The following is a 20,022-nucleotide window of genomic DNA, read 5'->3' on the forward strand; positions in this document are numbered from 1 at the left end:
ACGATCGGAGTATCTGAGAAGAAAAGATTAGAAGCTTTTGAAATGTGGTGCTATAGGAGAGTGTTAAAAATCAGATGGGTGGATAAAGTGACAAATGAAGAGGTATTGCGGCAAATAGATGAAGAAAGAAGCATTTGGAAAAATATAGTTAAAAGAAGAGACAGACTTATAGGCCACATACTAAGGCATCCTGGAATAGTCGCTTTAATATTGGAAGGACAGGTAGAAGGAAAAAATTGTGTAGGCAGGCCACGTTTGGAATATGTAAAACAAATTGTTAGGGATGTAGGATGTAGAGGGTATACTGAAATGAAACGACTAGAACTAGATAAGGAATCTTGGAGAGCTGCATCAAACCAGTCAAATGACTGAAGACAAAAAAAAATATACTAATATTGTATTGATTATAAAGACAAATTGTTATTCATACAATGGAATTTAATTACATTCATAAGCCTTTAAATATTATAATATCGAATCAAGAATCGATGAGTTAATCCCAAGTTTTCCTAATTTTTTTAAATATTTTCTCTCAACTTAAAAAATTATGAAACTTTTTTTTCTTTTTGCTAGAGCCCTTCTAATCTTTCCTTACACATGTCTTCCCCTCTGTAAGAGTTGCTGGACATTCTTAAATGTACATTGATGTTACCGCTTTTCTACATAAAATTTTTAATGTTTTTTTTAAATTAATTGAAAACTCACCGATTACTGTTTCCTCTCCAATCTAATTTGATGAAAATGACAATTCTATGTATGATTAAAGTCTGGGATAAAAGTCCTCCATCTGACATTGCTGAAAAAAAAAAACTTACCAATTTAGTTATTATTAAATTACAAATAAGTAACAGTCTATAAGTTGTATTGGTATAATTTTTTGTTTAATTATATTTAGTTAACACAAGATTCAATCCACCTTAAAATTATAAAATTTAACTTTATGCTTTTTGTTATGAAGAAATTTGGTGAATTAAGTATAAGAAGTGTAAATTAATTCATCAAGATAGCCATGTCTAGTATGTTGTGCTTTTAATATAATAATTTGCCTGGGAAATAAGTTTCATAAGCAGACAGATATCACTCTCTTAACGGGACATTTAGAAAGTTATTGCCTCAGTCTAAGAGATAAATCCAGAATTTTATCAAAGAGAATGCTCAAAGATGTAATTGATATTCTTGAAATCTATTTGAGGAAAAGGGATTCCAATCGACTCAAGAAGTCTAATTAACAATAATAATAATAATAATAATAATAATAATTAATATTTATATGTCTCTGAAGGAGTCATAACTCAACAGATAACCTGACATGACACATATCTATTTCCAAAAAAACTATTTCCAAAAATTTTAGTTTAACTTACAGTTAAACTAAAATCTGTAGATTATAATCTCATGTTTATACTAATATTATGAGTGACATAGTCATGGTGCCAGAAAATCATGAAGAACAGCTGAACATTGATTTGCAATCAAGAATTACCTTAAACCTGATTGATATTTAAATATTTATTTTAAAAAACGATAGAGGAACCGGAGCTGTTGTGATAATTTTTTTTTTATTTCTAGTTACTTAGGAAGAAATTGTACTCTCTATGCTTAATCAAATTTTGATTTTTCAAAATCAGTTCATTTTCTCTACCAGCACTATAACTTTACACTCTGTATAGTCATTTGCTATGTTTCTTCCACCCTAAACGCTATCGTATGCACTTTCACTATTTCATTTCAGCTTTGTTTTCTTTAAAATTTTCCTTATTTTTGGTTACATCCATTTCTTTTAATTATTGTCATTCCTATACCTCAGTATCTTTCAATCGATCTTCCTTCGCCGGTTTCTGTTGAATGTATTTAACTTGATACCATTCACTGCATCTTTTGTCTTCCACGTTCCTTCTAATATATTAACTCTATTGACTTTATTATTTCTATTTTTTACATTTATTCGTTTGGCTTTCTATAGAATCTACTTTTGTAATAACTTGTAAACTTGTTCCTACTTAATTTTGCTTTAACTTCAATCATTCTCTTTTAGTTTGACTGTAATTCATTTACTTTTATTGTTTTATGGTACTTGACGCTTTTAATTTTTAAAAGTTTGTTACTTGACTTCACAGTAATATCAATCAATATAATGATACAGCCATCATAAAATTTAGTTATGTAGTTTATGACTGCCATATGAAATAACTAAATGGATGTTGTTGAAAGATTTGGCTCCTTAATTCTTAAACCCGTTGATCATATGATCAGATCTTAAATTATAAGTGTTGTACTCCCTCTTGTCTTGATGAAATCTGCAAAGATATATAAATAGTCACTTGCATTAAAAAAAAAAATAAAATAAATAAACCTAAAGGATAATGTATCAATCATTTCACTGAGAAATGGATCAGTCATGGAGGTCCACATTTCTGGGCACCAAGAACATTTGTAATAACACCTTTAGATTTTTGCATCTAGGGACAGATGAGAAATATCATATATAAAACAAAAATACATTCTCGTGAGGAATTAATTGTTTACATTATGGATGCTGCTGAGAAACTTAAGGATAGCCCTGAAGTACTATAAAGAGCTACAAAAGCAGTACAGCAGGGAGGTTTTGAAACTGGTGGGCTTAGTTTTGAATATTTGTTATAAACTGGTAGGTACGACTTACTGTATTGTTTCTAAATTGAATTCTAATTTTTCTAAACTTTCTTTGTTTTATTTGACTTATCTTGCACCATTATGTTCAGAATTACATTTTCTATTCGTTTTATTTAAAGGTTTTACATGTTTATTACCCGTTTAACAACGTTATTGTAGATCAAACATAATAATGGGTTTTTTACTGTAAATTATTGATTTTCATCCTAGATTTCTTAAAACCTATTTCAGATACTGTTTTGGTAGCTATTTTAGTCTATTTTTAAGGTAAAAACCCCATAGAAATCACTAATTCTGCCCCTTAATTATTGTCCTATAAATTTTCAGTACGACCTCTTTCACCGGGATTGCTGAAACCCGAGCGAAATCTTTCATTAACCGTTATTTACCAACGAAACATTTTAGCCTTGTTTAATAAATTTTTAATTTTTTTAATTTCACAAGCAGAATAGGTTATGAAAATCACGGAAAAAACTTCGATGTACATAATCTGTATAACGTGATCTCAATTTGTAATTTTTTTTCTGTAGTCTCCGTGAATCACCGAGGGTATTACTTCTGAAATAATGAGTAAACAAATCATATTATTACGATTTGAAAGATGTAACTCGCGACTACGAAATCAGCTGATTTGCAAAGACACGTTCATCACTTCCAACCCGGTTGGTATAATCTCAATTTAAAGAAAAAAAAAATATATGAAGATATATTAAAAGTTCTATTACTTTATAAAACATAAATTTTATACACAATAGCGATTCTATTAAAATAATGAAATAAATATCTTAGACAAGATTGGTATAGTTTAAAACGTGAAAACTACCGTCAACAACATATTGTTATGACCAACCCTTCTTTTTATATTACAGCTAAACAACATATTAATAGTATAAAGAAAGGTTGTTTCGAAAAATCCAATTATGCTAAACACATTTTATAAAATAAACATAATTACAGCCCGGATAATTTTATCCGGGCTTTATGATAATTTTATCAGATTTTCCAACAATTTTTATAAAACCAACAATCTCAAAAAAAAAATTACGTATATTTTTACAACAATAAATTAATAAAGGGACATATAAAATTTGAAGATGATTTTCTATTTAAATTAATAATTATCAAGTTGCCTAACTTGATTATCTAGTTACATTGACGAATGGTTTTGTTAATAATATTTTGTAATTTTTTGTTTATGTTTTTAATTTTAAAGTTTTAATTACAAAAAATCTATCTCCTGATGATGGTCAAATGACCCAAAACGCTAGGGATATAATATAAACTGTTGGTAAGGTTGATTTTTATAACAAATTATTTAACCTAACTTGCTGCTTTATAAATAAATAAATGTTTTATTCTGATAAGAACAAATTATAAAATTTTTAAAACGAAATAGATGTGTTTAAAGTTCGTATTAATTATTTAATCAAATACATGAAATGACGTTAAGGTAAATTAATTATAAAATATTACTACAAAATATTAACAGTAAAGAAATCGCTACTGAAAATCATATTGAGCATATACTAATATCTGTACATGTAGAAGTGGACGCAGATAAATCATGTAATTGTCTTTTTTTTTTAATTCATCAACAGAACAATATTGTTTCTGTAAAACCAAATATTTTAATTGTAAAATAAGCTGATGGATAACTGATTATACAGTTTCCTTTTTCATAAAGTATGCCTCAATAATGATCTGAAAGCAATTTTTTTTTTATTCTAAAAGGTGTTATGTCTTTCAAAAGCCCACAAATTTGACTTTACACATTATACGAGAAAATATTTAGGCATAAAAGTAATTGATAATGAGTACAAGCTTAGTGTTTTATAAAGATGCTTCAGAGTAAAACTGTTCACTACATTTTGGTAAACAAAATCATATTTATCATCCCACAAGAATTTATCAAATAAAAAACCCAAAGGTTTTGCTTTGTGGACAACAAAATTACTATATATGTAATGGGAATTCTGGCCACACAATCTGCAATGTTATGTTTAACCAAGAAGCACAATGTGACAGTTTTATCCATATTTTAAGTTACATTGTTACAATCCATCCAGTGAAAATTTTTTAAAGCTGCAATTGTGAAAAATTCAATCCATTTTTATTAATTATCTTTAGAAATAGAGATACAGCTGTGAAAAGAGTTGTAATGAATGGCTCAAGAATTTTCGGCAGATCATTAATAAACAATAAACAAAGCAAAAAATTTTTCCTGAGGCGCTCCACACTCTACATCTTGAAGCGAGGACCTAAATTTACATGTGTATTCTTGTATTCTTAATTTATCATTAAATGATAAAATTTCTACTACTTGTGTACAACGTCTTTTAAGACATGTCTGCTAATGGAAATATAAAAATTAGATTACCTTATAAATGTAATGGTGCACTTGCTGTTAAGCTGCCCCGTCAGTACACTGTACAATAATATTTATCAAGAATAAACATAGCAATATAAGTATACACTTTCTTTTAGTTATCACGCATTTGAGTATGATATTTTAAGTACGTAATATACACATCTTACTCTGATCAAGTAGCATTTGGATAGGTAATGCAGAACATACTTTAAGAATAGATTCAGTATATGAAAAACAGAATAAAAGTTCATTTATTACCATCAAAAGTTCTATGTATATTACCATCTATATTATTTGTCTCATTTTTGTTTTTCTAAAAGTTATTTCTCAGTAAGTTTTGAGGTATCTTGATAATATTTTGTATAGTTATTACATTTTCTGATAAATTAGTATTTGTGACAAATACTAATTTATCAGTTTGTAATAAATTTAACAATAAATTAAGCTCTAAAAAGAGAGAATAACTACAGTGAAGATTAAATTAAATTGTAAAATGGAATTATTGTTTGCAATAGTATTGTATTGTAATTTACATATAAATTTATGGTAACAATATTTTAAAAGTTACAACCAGCATATCCCCATTTTTTTTTTGTTTTTGTTTTCTTTTAGTTCACAAAAGTTATTTGAAGGTAAAATGAAAAATAAAATATTTGTAAATTTAAGAATGTAATATACTACTAAGAACAAAGTAATGCTACATAATAACAGAATGATCTCAGAGAAAAATGTTAGATTTGAAGGTGTAATAAATCATGAAAGTGTATTTTATACGACTGCCGAGAATAGATTGGAACTGACAGGTAGGTTGTCAATGGTAGGTTACATCAACAACAACTGGAAGGTTCATTTTTTTTAGAAATTATGGTGTGATAACAAATCTATTCACCACTGTACCTGTCCTGAACAATATTACAAAATACCAAAAGTTTGGTTTTTTAGTTAATAAGTAAACTGTGATGATTATGTTAATTTTCAAATCATTATTACCTCTTCATCTCATATGTTCTATTAAAATTATATTTTTGGGCTTAACTGTTAAAAATTTTATAATGACAAATGACATCATTTATTAAAATATAATTTTAAACTAAGTTACGGTAGATTCTACATGCAAATGCAGGTATAGAATTTTTAGTGGATAACAAAGTAGATTATTTTCTACCATAATTTACAGGTAAGTTACAAATAAAAATCATGCCTGAAAGTGAATTAATGATTTAAAGGTGTTTTCATTTGATGAGCTTGATTCTCTTAACACTTATTTAATAAGTGATTTTTATATCGTTTGAAACTTATAATATTACAGCAAATTTTGTAAATTCTGCTGAAGAATATCGGTGATTATAAATAAAATTTCCCAACAGTAAAAGTGTAAATGTCACTCTTATCCCAAAAAACGTAAAAAAATTTCCCTTTAAAATTAAGTAGATCGTTTCTCTCTTTGGTAGATACATTGAAACCCACCAGGATATGCTGCATTTCTTATATGAAGTAATCTAAAAGTTAACTTGGAACTTTCGATGTTATCCAAATTAATCGCTTCATTACTAATATTGTAATGATCTTCAAGACAAATAATTTTTGATATAATGTAATTTAATTACATTTATAAACTATGATATAGAGCTAAGCCTTCAAATATAATAAAATAAATAAAAATTTGTAGAATCAAGAAGTGATGAGTTAATCCCAGGTTTTCGTAATCCTTTTAAGTATTTTCTCTGAACTTAAAAACCTATGGAATTTTTTTTTCTTAAAGCCCTTCTAATCTTTTGTTACAACTGTCTTCCCTCTCTAACAGCTACTGGACACTTAAATGTATGTTGATGTCACCACTTTTCTACATTAATTTTCTAATGGTTTTTACTTATTGTGTTGCACATTTTATATGTTATAATAATTAAATTAAAAACTCACCGATTTACAGTTTCCTCTCCAATCTAATTTAATGAAAATTAGGATTCTATTTCTGATTAAATTCTCGGATAAAAGTCCTCCATATCAGTACTCCTGACATTGCTGAAAAAGAAAACTTACCAGTTTAGTTATTATTAAATTATGACAAATAAAGGGGACATTAAGAAAGTTGCCTCAGTACAAGAGATAAATCCAGAATTTTATCAAAGACGAAGTTCAAAGATGTAATTGATATTCATGGAATCTATATGAGGAAAAGGGGTTCCAATCGACTCAAGAAGTCTAATTCTCAATAATAATAATAATTAATATTTATGTCTCTGAAGGTGTCACAATTCAACAGATAACCTGACATGACACATATCTATTCCCAAAAAAAAAATGCAGAGCCAGTCTTAATAAAAACTCAACATCACGAGTTAGGCTTGCTGAGGAAAATGGATATTTAATTGTTTTTCTGATGCCTTTGCCTCAAAATTATTGCATATCAGCACGAAGCTAACTAAACTATAGCTGATATTCAGCCCTGAAATTGGTCCTTTTACTCTAATTCACATTGAATGGTTATATTGTGTCTTAATAAATGTAAAGAAATCAACTTTATATGGTATCACTTGTATCTTGCATGACTTGTATAACACAGAAGTCACAGATCAGGAATTTATTATGTAATAACTTGTTCAACCACTTCTTCATTCTGTTTAGTGCTGGTAAAGGAGCAATTGATGAAAGACATGATGATATTGCTGTTTCCAACTGTGAGATGCGTTTTGCAATTCATTTTTTGTGAGCAAGCAAACAGTGAAACTACTCAAATCTGTAGATTGTAATCTCATGTTATTATGAGTGATGTAGTCATGATGACAGATTCAAATGATATTATTGAACTGAAAAATGATTGTCACAATATTTTGAGAACAAAAGAGTCTACTAGCAGAATTCATGGAACTTGAGACTGCAGCGATATCAGAATCTTATTATGAATTGAAGTAGTTTGGACAAATCAAATCATGCAGACTGCTCTCAATGGCGATTATTCTTCTGAATGAAAATGCATAACGTTATGCAAAATGCCACTCAAAAGCTTTAGTTGTCTGTTCAAGTTGGAGATTTTTATTGTTACTCCTGTTTAGACACTGCTTGAATACCATCTCTTTATTAAGATAAAGATTTGTCTGTTAATCAATATAATGAAACTAACAAGGGGTTCAGAAATGGGTGGTGGTTTTCTAAAATCATTTCTACAAAAGTTGGTGTTGTGGTGCAACAAATGCCAGAGAGTGGAGCGTTTTTAGGGAAAAGTGTAGTGCAGATATGTTTATAAGATATAGTGATCTAAATAATAAAATATTTAGACATTGTTTTTTTTCTTACCAAAATTCATGTACATTCCATATTTGTCTGTACGTTTTGGAGAATTGACTTTTCACGATAGTTTTATATTTTTACTAAAGTAAAACTTGGCAGTTTTTATTAATTTGTCCTAACATTGCAGAAGAACAGCTGAAAAATAATTTGTAATCAAGAATTACCTTAAACCTGATTGATATTTAGATATTTATTTTAAAACATGATAGAGGAACCGCAGCTGTTATGATAATTTTTTTTATTTCTAGTTACTTAGGAAGAAATTGTACTTAGAAAAAAATAATTCAATAAAATAATTATAATCATATTTATATGTCATTTGCTATGAACAAAAGATTTAATGCGACAAGATACGAGATGCATGTCCCACAAAATGGCATTGGCATTCTCAAGAAAACAGCATTTCATGCCGGGCTTAGTAAGGAAAGTGAGGGCTGAAACAATTGCCAGTCATCTTCTACACAGAGTAGGCCAAGCCCACTAAAACGCAGGAAATCTTTCAGCTCTACAAGGAACCCCTTCACTCCATTCACCACTGGGACTGGTCGCATATGCAAAATCATTATTCTTAATAAAATAGAAAGCAATTGTACCTCTTATCTCTTTTGCGCTTTATATTCATCACTACATTGTGATTATGACAGATTATTTAATTCAATAACCGAAGTTACAACTTCTGCTAGGTCACAGAAAATGATTCGCGAAATGTACCTCACAGTTGGGAACAGTAACATCATGTGTTTCATCGAGTACTCGTTTACCAGCATTAAATCGAATGAAGTGAATGAATATGCAATTAGATTATGCATAGCTGATTGGTGTTAGTGCATTATATACTTTGCTTCTACTTACTAAAAATGTAATTAATTCTTATAATGTAATATCATTGCAGATGTAAAATAGTTAATTAAAATTATTTGTTTTAAATAATTAAATATTTAAAATTTAAATAAAACATTGTTTCAATTTAAACATATTGTCAGATGTTGAAATAACACTGTCTATGCAAAATTTGTATCTAACATGTTACACAACTTTCCATACTGTAATTTGGGTGCTGATCTCCAATATGCCATTGAAATTGTGTTACTATGTTAAGGTTTTACATAAATCATAAATTTGTAATGTTTTTTTGGTAATAAATTCATTTTGATCAACTACTCATCACAATTCAGAATAGTTTCTGTATTTTTACTTTTAAACAGTATGCACACATGCTTAATAAAGAAAAAATAAATAAAGAATATATACATTGTATCATAAAAGTAGACATGTATGATATCATACAGACATCTGTTGTTGCCATTACAGAGCTTAAAATTTTATTCAGTCTAGCTTCAATTGTCTGTACTGTGTGTTGTGTTCACACAGTTGTTAGTGTTTTGCTATATTTTCATAAATTCTTTATAATACTGAAGAGATTTTTTTCTCATTTTTATTTGCTGCATGGCCTCTATAAAAGTTTGTGGATACTCAAATCATCCAGACAGTTATTGTTACATTAAAGGTAAATGTATGCATAAATCTCAAAGAAATAGTTATTTATGAATCGATGAAAACTGCCTGTTAATTTTGATTGCGCACTCAGGGATCAACATAAAATCTGGGTGCCTCATGTTATTTTTATATCGTGCTCAGAACGGTTCAACAGGAAACGACAAGCTAATGCATGATAAATAACAGGAAGTCCTTCAGAGACATAGTTGGTGTTTTTAGGTAACAGAAAAGATGAAAACTATGTTTATGGTTAATAAACTGTTTAAAAACTACAAATATTTAGTATGTAGGATGTCATTAAAAATTCATTTCCTACAGTCTCATCTAGACTTTATCCTGAAAATTTGTGCTGTCAGTGATGAGCAGGGAGACCGTTTCTGTCAGCATCACTTCCAAGGAAGATGGGATGCTAGAATGATTGATGACTGTTGTTGGTTTTTATTTAGAGAAACTGATAAAACATCGCACAAGCAAGAAAACAATTGCCAACTTATTTTAAAAATTTAGTTCCAATGATTTAATCATTTAAAAACTGTATTGAATATATTTCAATTCATCTGTATTTGAATAACAAAAACTTAGCTGATTTACACAAATTATAAATGAATACACAAAAATAATAACTTTTTGAAATATTGGTGTGACACTGATTACGCATTTATTGGTAAATAATTCGTATGTAACTAAAAATGCAATGTATTACACAAAATTTTGTAAGTTTTGAATTCAGCACACAATATTTGTTAAAATCACCATGCCAATTCTAGATTTTTTTTTTTTATTTTGCTGCATTTTAAAAAAAATATGTTTTAGACATTTACAGTACTTACTTTTTATTCAATCCATATTTGAAACTGCAGTTGATAGTCACTTTAACTAAAATTTTCTTTATCTTCCATAATCATTTTCTGCTTTCAATATTACATTTGAAAATCAGTAACAATTTTTTTTTTTGTTACAGCTTCCATGAATTTAAAAGTACTCCTGGTAAAGCACCTACAACTCAAAATCACTTGGCAAAAAGATTAGTAATGCACGTAATATAAACTGTTAATTTTTTTTTTTTTTTTTTTTTTTTTGTTTTCCGTAGGAGGAGGAAAAAGCTGTATCAGCCACCGTCTGCGCCCGCAACAGACGGTAGTGTCGGGCTCTCACCGACTAAAAAACCTCCCCCTTAGGGAGGAGGACCCTATTAGGGATAGGGATCGCGGACGCGACTTAACTAACTAATAATAAAATAATATCTACATTGTACCTGAAAAAAATACACAGCATATACAAAATTTAAATCTATTTTCATAAAACTTAATTTACATTGCTTATCTAAGTAATTTTAATGTAAAATTTACGTTGAACCTGAAACAAAAACATACACAAAAGTAGATATAAAAAATTCCCTACAGGAAAGTTCCTATCAGGGGACCCTACTGGGACTAGGCATTGGGATCGCGGACGCGACTTAACTAACTAATAATAAAATAATATCTACATTGTACCTGAAAAAAAATACACAGCATATACAAAATCTAAATCTATTTTCATAAAACTTAATTTACATTGCTTATCTAAGTAATTTTAATGTAAAATTTATGTTGAACCTGAAATAGAAACACACAAAAATAAACATAAAAAATTCCCTAAAGGAAAGTTCCTATCAGGGGACCCTACTGGGACTAGGCACTTACCGCGATTTTATAAGAATATTATACTGTCACCTTAAAAACTACACAACTTATTTTTAACATGAAAATTTATAATATTAAACAATAACAACAAAAGTAGAAAATAATAACAAAATACCTATAGTAGAAAATTATCCTACAATAAAAGGGAGTACCACAATGTAAGGAGGGCCACTTAACATGGCAGCTCTCCCTTAGAATATTAAATGAACCGTTGAGTTACCTGAAACAAAAGAAAATAAGACAAATTCAATTAGCGGTTGTGAATTAATAGAGCTTTGTTTTAATTATTAAATTCATTTCATATATGATAGCATTGAACTTTTTCTAACAAAAATATTTATTAGGAATGATTAGGTGGTCCATTTTTACTCCTTAAATATTTAACCTGAGGTAGAAGTATGTATATAGACATTTTTTTACAGAAATAGAATTGCTAGCTAGATAGGTACACAAGAAAAGCTATACCCTCCTCCAGACTAGATAGATACAAAGAACATTGAATTTTTTACAGACCCCGCATCGTTAGATATCCATTGAGAAATCATTGAAAAACACCCTTTTAATAAATCAAGGTGGAAGAAAATAAAGGAAAAAAGTGAAAGTTAGAAGGTTACAAAGGAATAATCCACAGAAGATTGCTAAACAAGACAACTCTCTCAAAAATATTCTAAGCCCCTTTTAAGGCAGCAAGGATTCCTCTCGTACAAGATCAGAGCGCTTTACCAAGAATAGATGCAAAAACACTATTCTGAATTAAGGTTCACTGATGTAGATGGTAACAAATCTATATCGCATCCAGGAATGTGTGTTATATGAACCTACTTGGCCGAGCTAAAATTTTCAGCTAAGAATAATGTTGAATGGTAACAAAAATAGATACAGGATATCTATATACCACCCGATACTTTTACTAATTTTTATATTATTTTTTTAAAATCATACTTAATATTTTTATAAAATGAAATGCATCATTTATTTTCTTATTATTTTTTTACAATTTTATATAGGTTTCCACTTGCTTTGATTGCTCTGGTATTTAAAATTCATGAAATATTTATGTGCCATCTACTTTATAAGTTATTCAACAAATTTTGACAAAGAGGTGCAAGCATGGTTTCATTAAATTTTCATTGTCAAAAAAGAATAAACTTGTGAAACCACTTCTAAATTTTTACACAGTATATTTTCTATTAAAATAATAGTTAAATGAAGATATCGCTTTGTTTCATCAATCAAAACCTGCTCTCTATCTGTAAATGTAGATAAAATTCATTTTTATTATAATTAAATGTTTGGGGGTATCTAAGTGAAAGATGACTGCCATGACAATAATTTAATTTTTATTTCATTTATTTTACATTATATATATATATATATATATATATATATAAAATTTAACATTATATGAAATATAAACCACCTAAAAACAGTAATTAGATTATTTATACTTACCTTATTTATTTCCAATAACCAGTTTGTGCAGTATCTTACACCTTCACTTCCTATTCTATCTTATTCTTTTTAATTTATTTGTATTATTTTTGTGTAAATTAAAAATATTTTCACAAGTATATTTATTATGTTAATTTTTTTTTGTCTTAGGACATTTCACTGGTTTTTTATGCAGCTCTCCAAGATTCCCTATCTTGTGCTAGTCGTTTCATTTTGGTATACGTTGTACCTGTACAATAGGGTATGTTGTATACCCTATTTATGTTCATAATATCATTTAAAATTTCACAATAAATAGCATTATAATTTATGTTAAAAAAGAGAAATCATTAAAAAGAATAAGTTTTAATGTAATAAAAATAGAATTTAATACAGATTGAAGATGCAGGGTACTGCGAAAAACAGTCAATGGAAATTAATATGGCAAGTATAACTTATCTAATTAGTGTGTTTTTGTAGTTTATATTTCAAATAAAATATATATATCAGAAACAAATTAGGCATTGGCCAGATACTGGCATATCTTGATATGTAACACTACTAAATTTCTTTTCTTTATTATACTTATGTTTCCTTTATTGCATTTATATTGTAATTTGCCACACAAAATTTCTGTGTTTCGCATGACATTTAATGCCAGATCTACATAAAATTATTAAAAAAGTTAGAAATAAAAGTAACTGCAGTATCAAAAGAGAAAGTTACCTATCGATGATGTAAACTGGGGTCTAAAACATTGCTCTGACCCTCTCTTTTTCTGTTTAGCCTCTGGAACCACCATAAGATATTGATATGTATGAATGCAAATTAAGTGTAGTTTTGTTTAGACTCAGGTCGACCATTCCTGAAATGTGTGGTTAATTGAAAGCCTACCATGAAAGAACACTGATATCTACAATCTAGTATTCAAATCCATTTAAAAGTCTTTACTAGGATTTGAACCTTAGAACTCTCGACTTTGAAATCATTTGACTTACAATGATGAGTTAACCACTAGACTATACCAGGTGGGGTAAAGCCTTGACCCTGGCCCATGGTACAAGGTAAGTTATAGTGGCTGGTTGAAGCCACAGAGTGAGTAGCTCCATTACTTGTTCGCTCTAACTGAAGCTAAACATTGCATAAATGGATGGAGTTTTTTAATAAATACTAGTATTATAATGAAATATATATGATGTAGTAAAGAATTAGTAGTACCTTAATATTTTACCATTTGGCTACACAGCTTTACATTTATCACCACGGCTAATCCAAGGATCAAATTCATCGAGCAGCTGAAAGAATAGATCGATCTGGTACTCTGAAGATATAGGATGCAGGATGAAGTGAAAAGTTGATGAAATGTTGAATATAACCTGGTAATCTGTATTATTTCAAGTCTCATTTTTATTTATAGTTTGTACATTTTTGTAGTGAGGAAGATAATGTTAATTTCACACTTTGATGATGATCGCACTTTAATTTCACACTTTATTTACACCATCACTTTATTTACCCCACAATTTTAAAATATGTGAAAATAAAATAACTACACACTAAAAACCAGAATCAGTACACGCCTTTTTAATATGCAAGGCAAAGTATTACATATAAAAATTATTAAATTTTGAAGTAATTTTGATTACTGTTATGCTAGATGGATTTTTTTCAAATAACCATTCTACTTAGGTTTTTACCACAAAAATGGTAAATTTTGCAACTAAGTTAATTTTTTTAATAAAAAAATAAGCAAATAAAGTGAAATAATTTATTATGGCACCTCTAAAATCAGCTGACTCTGGTTTGAAAAAATTAAACTAACATGCAAGCATGCATCTTCTCTGAAGCAGGTTGGCTGAACGCAGATTGGGGAAAGCAAAGGGGTATTCAAAATTTAAAATTTATTTCAAATAAAATAAAAAATTCTTAAAACTGTTATTAGATATAAATATGTTCTAACCTTCAATTTGATTAACATCTACCAAAAAAATTTAAGAAAAAGCTTAAAAAAAAATTAAAAATAAACATATTATATCCTACATGAACCAGATTCGAAAGCTGCATTTAATTAAGAAATTGCCTCTACATATTTACTTATTTTATTAATTTCTTGAACTTATTTAAATGATTAATTTTGTCAATGAAATGAACAAAATTAAATAATTTACAAAAAAGGTAATTTTAAAAACCCACTCATTAATATTTCAAATAAAATTTTATAAAGCAATATAAACTAAAATAGGAATTTTTATGCGATTAAATTTAAAATTAAAATATAAATTTAAATTATAAAATTTAATTTTTTATGAATTTAAATTGAGTTAAGGAGGACTTCAGCCACTTGTAGTGAAGAGATGAGCTGAAAAGACAAAGAAACATAATACACATAGAAAAACTATAAATATTGTGAATAAACTATTTCTAACATTAACATATTTATATATCACCCCCCAATATATAGACATTAATATACACAGCACCCCCCCCCCCCAACCGAAACCCGATGAACGATATCGGGATGATGAAATACGGGCGCGGCGCGGTTGACGCGGTACGAATGCTTTTTATGTACCCGGCACTTGGAAAAACTATTCATTGCATACAACATAGATATTTACAATGTCAATATGTAAACAAGAATTATAATTAAAAATAATTGTTATCATATTAAGTAACTGATAAGCTAAGATGTGAATAATAAATACACTACCTTTTCTACCTGTTAGAAGGTAGAATTTTCTACCTGTTAAGCAAGAATCTAAAATAATACACCCTGACCTGTGCCAAAGCATATCTGCAAATTTGGTATCTGTATAATACACCCTACCCTAATATGTGTGTTTTTACAATTACATAATTTGAAACTGTATTTCTAAAAATGAAACCGAATTAGAAGATTGAACTAGGGAAATATATGAATTAACCAGAAGATTTTTGTTTTAAAATTGAAACAGAAAAATGTTATTGATTTTATGAAATATAACTTACAGGATTTTTCTATTATTTTCAATATTAAAAATAGAAGATTTTTCAAAGAAATCAGTTACTCAGAGTTTTTAATCATAATGAATTTACTTGTATTTTCCATATTTTCTTTTTTTCCCTTTTGCACTTGTGCAGATGTATGCATTACCATCCAGACCTCTTAATTACCCCCTTTAAGATTCTCTTAAGAATGCATTTTCACAGCATAATATGACCAATCCCAATTGGAATTAAAAAAACAAAAGTCTATAATCTATATTATTGAAAAAAAGGTAAAGTTACTAATGAATAGCAAATGGAAAAAAGTTGCGATTGATGACAATCCAAGTGAAAAAGGGGATATTTATTAATGCAAATACTAAATGTAATATTGAAGTTACCTTTATCTGTAGGATTATAGAAAAAAATTAAATCTTATTATTCAGTAATCCATAAGGAGGTCTTTTTTCATCAACAATATGAAATATAATTACAGTTTAATTCTATATGTGAACAGTGGGAGGTGCAAAATGATTAATAGCAGTGACAGGTACCGATTAAATAGCAAATTCTAATCTCGTATAAAAAAGAGAATGTGCTCGATTTTAGTTTTACATGGTTTTGGAAAATGGTTTATAAAAAACATACATTTATAGAAAAATAAACTAATAATTTCAGTGGATAACCACCAGGCAAGATATGGCATATACTCTAGAAGACTAAAACCAGGGCTTTGTTTTATGTATATAGTTTGCTCATATGAAAGGTTTAATGTAGTGTATTTTTAGGTTTAACATTCCTGTAAATGAAAGGTTTAATGTAGTGTATTTTTAGGTTTAACATTCCTGTAAAAATTATCAATGGTAATAGTGATGGGCCTTTTAAATAGAACTAAAATGATTCCTGACTGATATACTGTAATAGTTCCTTATGGTTCTCTGCAGTATACTTTCAAATACTGTTTGATGGTGTCAAAAATAGATTTATGTAACATTAGATGGTTAGGGTGAGATAGATCTTTTTAAATGAAAGCTAAAAAATCTGATGTGTTATATTCATAAATTTGTTTATATGTAGATAATCAAAGGGACATTTTAGAATTAATTTTGTTGTTAAATATGGTTATTTATTTAAGAAATTACTTAGTGTAATTATAAATAAAAGCAAATCCACAAAGAAAGTAAGATGCGAGGCTGTTTTACATAAACAGATCAAATACGGTTGAAAAAAGCCAATACTATGAATTAGAGCAAATCACAAAATTCTGCTTATTTAAAAAAAAATTATAGTAAAAATAATAAATTTACAGAAAACTGCAGAAATTGTATTAACAGCCTGTTAAGTGGTTTATATAATACCCTCTTCCTTAAAATCAATTATAATTTAACCTCTTTGAAGACACAGTTCTAATTTAATACTTGAAAATCGATTTATATTACATTTAAATTTAGATATTCAACTCATATACAGCAGAATGAATGATATACATAAAATACCCATCAACTAAACTTAAATTAGTATAATTAATGTTAGTAATTTAATGTTAATAAAACAACTTTTTATGATAAAACAGTTATATTTCTAAGCTACATAAAAAGAACATGCCATTACAAGCTACATAAAAATTCATGAAATTACTAGCTACATAAAAATTCATGAAATTACTAGCTACATAACAAGTACATGCAATTACAAGCTACCTAATTATTTTATGTATATTATTTAAATTACTGTATATGAGCCAACAAAACCATGTAAACATAATTGTATATGAAATATACATAGTAAAAACATTTATCTCTCTCTAAAGAGGTTAAATATTTAATTAAAAGGTTAGGAAAATGATGCTTATTAATATTTTTGAAAAAATGTATTACTTACATTACATTACAAAACCGAGAATTCACATAAAGAACAAAATTACAGTGTACTACTTATTATGAAAATAAATGGAACCTTTACAGTAATGGTCATTTGACTACTTGCTTAAAGGCATGAATATAAATTGGGATTGTATTTTTCTTCCTGTTTGAAGTTTTACTAACGGCTATACATAATTAAATAAATTCAGTAAAATAATTGTAACTGAAAAGAAAAAACAGACTAAAAAATTGTAAATGATTTCAATGAAGAAATTATTTGAATTTATTTATAATTTATTTATTTATAGGACATCAGTACCTTACTACCAAAGTACCTAACCTAACAAAGTTAAGAATTACATAAAAAAATATATTAAAGCGTAGACTAAAATTCATTTAGAAGAAAAATGAGTAACTAAAAAAATTATGCCCTTATTTTTCTTTCTACCTAGTCTCTTGTATAATCAGAAAAATAAAAAATTTGCACCTGCTTGAAAATAATTAAAAAATATGATTAAACTTTTTTGATTATATTACAGTATTCAGAAATTTGTGTGCCGGTTGGCAATTCGCTAAACATGGTAATGGATCAAATGAAAATATTAAAAATGGATTAGAACAAGTTTTATTTTTATTAGAATATTGTGTTGGTATTTATTAGTGAACTAAAAAAATTAAAATAATTTATGCAAATATAATATAAAAAAAGGGTCGGTCGATTACACAATAAAAACAGCTTTTTCAAAAGATTTCTTTATCAGGTTACAATTGAGAGACCCAGAAATGAATGCAGTTAACTACAACTGAAGTCCAGGAAAAATTTAGAAACATAGGAAACACAAATAAATTTTAAATTAACTTTAATAAATAAAAGATTATTAGAAACTCTTGAGAAATAAATGAAGAATATATCTTCAATAATGGAAAATATTTGTAGAAGTGATAATTTGCTTTTATTTCTAGAATTTTCTAGAGAATCACAGAAAAAAGAACTTAAACAATGTAGATGTGAAAATGTGTGGTTGTCCAATAAGATTTAGTTCAATGATTTTGTAAGAAAGAAGATTCTGATTGTTCTAGTGGGGAGATAACATAATTATTATGATCATCTGAAAAAACCAAAAAGGAATAAGTGTATTTTAAATATGATATAAAACTGCACATTGTTATTTTCCTAATTCAAAATACAAACTGTTTCTTAATACAGTTTCTAAACAATATTTCCTGTTTTAAGCAATAATAAAGTATTCGATACATCAAACAATAAAATTTGATAGTTCCTGCAAGATATTTATCGTACTAAGGTATTTGTACTTATTTTCAGTAGACATTAAAGGTAGCCAAGCGCAAGAAAAACTTATCTATTCAGTACATATAAATTACACTTAACTATTTATACAAGTAATGAATCCAGATGTAATATATAAAAATGCAATTCCTATAAAATTATTTAAAATATTAATACATTTTATAGCATTTTCTCGAATAAAATTCATTTTAGTTCCTACAGAAAATTCATCAGTAATTAATATAAAATTTTTGCGAGTTGATGTATCCATTTCAAAAAAAGATTACATCACCCCTGCCTTATTTTTTTATAAAACAAATTTTGTAAAATGTGAGATTATTATTTATCTATAATAGATATTAAATTAAAAAACAAAATTACAGTAAAAAAGTTCAACAAATAAATTGTAACAACGTGCTTTAGAAAACCACGTTTAAATGTTTGTAAATTAAGAAAGAAATGTTTAATTTAAAACCGATATATTAAAAAAAAATAATAAATCTATGTTGCATACAATAAAATAAATGTACCTCACTTAAAATAATGTCCTAAATTGTGTGGTTTTCTTTTCTAGTAGATTGTTCAGAGTTCCACACACACACACAGCAACGGATACGACGCAACTGAAAGGTACGACGGTCTTTTACTGCGTATGACGTTCAAAAACAAGTTAATTACCGTTCTGTGCTTCTGATTGGTCAATCATATCGGAGTTGTGTAGTCTGTAGAGACTCGAGCGCTCCCTCATGACGTATCTAAATCCGTACACAGTTAAAACTATAGACAAACAACTATCTATACACAATAGAGAAAAGAATTGAAAAACAAGTTAATTACTTTTCTGTGTCTCTGATTGGTCAATGTTATTACAGTTGTTTATCGTTCTAATGAATCCCTCCTGACATAACTTCTTAGTAGTTTTCTATTAATAATCACTTTAAATTATAAATCCAAATTTAAAATAAAAAGAAGGAATTAATTTAAAAA

At 27.8% G+C, this 20,022-nt stretch overlaps 1 long non-coding RNA gene across 1 annotated transcript; it reads left to right on the top strand.

The window, feature by feature from the left end:
- The first annotated feature begins 3,804 nt into the window (after positions 1-3,804).
- LOC142321393 (uncharacterized) lies at positions 3,805-12,689 on the top strand. The gene is made up of 3 exons (XR_012755614.1): positions 3,805-3,940; positions 5,633-5,823; positions 12,498-12,689. It is a non-coding gene; the product is annotated as an uncharacterized LOC142321393 (long non-coding RNA).
- Positions 12,690-20,022: the final 7,333 nt, after the last annotated feature.

This window comes from Lycorma delicatula, chromosome 3, assembly GCF_047948215.1.
Source record: "Lycorma delicatula isolate Av1 chromosome 3, ASM4794821v1, whole genome shotgun sequence".
NCBI lineage: Eukaryota > Metazoa > Arthropoda > Insecta > Hemiptera > Fulgoridae > Lycorma > Lycorma delicatula.